Here is a 2,153-nt window from a genome sequence, read left to right as displayed (position 1 = left end):
GCAGAGCCAGGGCTAAAGAAATGAGAAGCTAGTGCGCTCTCTCCCTATCATCCTCTCTTTCTCTCTCTTTCTTTCTCTCTCACCCCTTCTCCCTCTCTCTTTTTCTCTATGCGCATCAATGTAAACCCTTTAGGGGAAATGCATCTCCTTCCCATATAATGACTGAATTAGCTTGCACCAAAAAATATGTGAGATGTGCAAAAATATGACCTGAACAAAGGTGACTGTTGAAAACTCACAAAAAAGAGAGAGGGAAAGAGAGAGAAAAGGAGAGAGAGAGAGAAAAGAGAGAGAGAGAGAGAGAGAGAGAGAGAGTGCAGGAAAAAATTAACAACTCTTTTGGCACCAGAAAGAATTAAGCGTTTGATTCCTCAAAAATCCCTCCAAATCCCTGACTCGCGGCTGTTTTCCAGATCTCTCACACTCTCTCTGCTCTTCCCTGTGATTTTCCAGGACAAGAGCAGAAAATCGATACTGAGTGTCATCTCCTGATATGAGTCTCTCCCTCCAACCATGATGCCGTCTGACTACTACCTGTCAGTGTTTGTACCCCGATTTCTCTCCCTAGGTGACATTTCTTGTTTTTGTCTTTTTTCTCCTTTTTGCTGGGTCTTTTCCTTCTTTGTTTTTGTCTCTTAGAATCCTACTCACTGGTTTGATTGTTTCTTGTGTTCTTCATCCCCAAGTGTGTATGATCTTCATCACAATACTCTCAGCATTGTGGCGCCTTGTCTTACCAGTGCCTTGTCTTACTTACTCGTAAAATCATGTTAGTGGTTTTACTGAATGTCTGCTGAGGTTTCAATAAGATGGATTTGTTTTGCTCATCTGTTAACGACTTTATCGCAAGTGGCATTTGAGGACACATTTGAGGCTTGCTTCCTGTTACAGTGTTAGACTTAGACTTACTTAGACTTAGAAAATGTTACTGTCCTCGAGAGGCAATTTGTGCTACAGCATTAGTGGTTACATTATCAAAAATTGCAAACGTAACTAAGCAGTAGCCAGGAACCGGGAACACTTTTCAGCAGCTGGTCGTCTAAAGGCAGCATAAAGACGTAGAGTTGACTTTGTCTTGTGTGGGAACTATCACATCTACACAAAGAGACTACAGGGACCTGTAGGGCCCACAGAAGGCCCACAGTAATTGCATCTGTAAAGCAAATAGGCGGAACAGAGCTGAAAGGGGAGAAAGGAAGCTTCACAGCGCTCCGTAGTAAACACCAGCTAACTGTATCTGACAAACAAGACACACACCATGTACTTCTCTTTCACTCCGCTTTTGTCAAGGCGGTGTGTGTGCGACTGGAAATAAGTAGGCAAGCAAGGTGACGGACCTACCTCAGAAGCTGAGGAATGAGAGACTCACAGGTCATTTTTCACCTCTGTTGATCAGAATACATAAGTGTGTTACTTCTATTCTGCATGCTTATTAAAAGTGTGCCATTATCAGAAACTCACAGCTTAGATTCCAACTATTTGACTTTCAACATAGGCCAAGGAAATTGATATTCTGCTTTATATATTTTGAATGGCTAATCAACAGTGCCTTTCATGTCGTGGGCAGCATGCAAGCTATTTTATGCTTGCCACCCACTACATTTATGCCTACATGTTTCACAACCAGTATTTTTTATTCCCTGATGCAAAAATATCAGATGGGCCATTTCCTTATTGAGGCGCATTTGACATTTACTGCCACAATCGGGTGCATCAGTACTTGGAACAGGATAACGTTGCTTCATACATCCTACGTATGACAAGATAGCTGAAGACAACGCCAAAATAATGCCACAGCATATAGCGCATAAGCTGGGCTGTCGTGCTGATGAAATATCATTGGGAGCGTGTGTGCGTTGTCAGCAGCAGCAGCAGGGTAGGGTGACCCAACAGGCCTGTGCATAAGCAGCACACAGCACGCGAGGCAGACAAAATTACAGGCAATTTCACTCACAAAAAATGTGCATGAGGTCCAGCATTTCTGAGGCTGTTGGAGATCACTTTACTGATCTTTCCTTTCACCTGAATGTAGGCCTACTACACTGCAGCAGGAACATAGCATGGTTTATAATGAAATTTGTCATTAGTAACGGTATATAATTCCATTTATAAAGGAAAAATTCTATGGGTAAAATTATGGAATCATGGATGGC

The 2,153-nt window shown here is 42.5% G+C and overlaps 1 long non-coding RNA gene across 1 annotated transcript in view; it reads right to left on the bottom strand.

The window, feature by feature from the left end:
* Nucleotides 1–1,341: 1,341 nt before the first annotated feature.
* LOC125284264 overlaps nt 1,342–2,153 on the bottom strand; it is a 6,749-nt gene continuing 5,937 nt past the window's right edge. Inside the window, exon 3 of the long non-coding RNA XR_007191847.1 lies at nt 1,342–1,385. This is a non-coding gene — a long non-coding RNA (uncharacterized LOC125284264). The remainder of the gene's footprint in view (nt 1,386–2,153) is intronic.

This window comes from Alosa alosa, chromosome 2 (assembly GCF_017589495.1).
Source record: "Alosa alosa isolate M-15738 ecotype Scorff River chromosome 2, AALO_Geno_1.1, whole genome shotgun sequence".
NCBI lineage: Eukaryota > Metazoa > Chordata > Actinopteri > Clupeiformes > Clupeidae > Alosa > Alosa alosa.
This window is presented reverse-complemented; position numbering and strand designations above follow the sequence as displayed.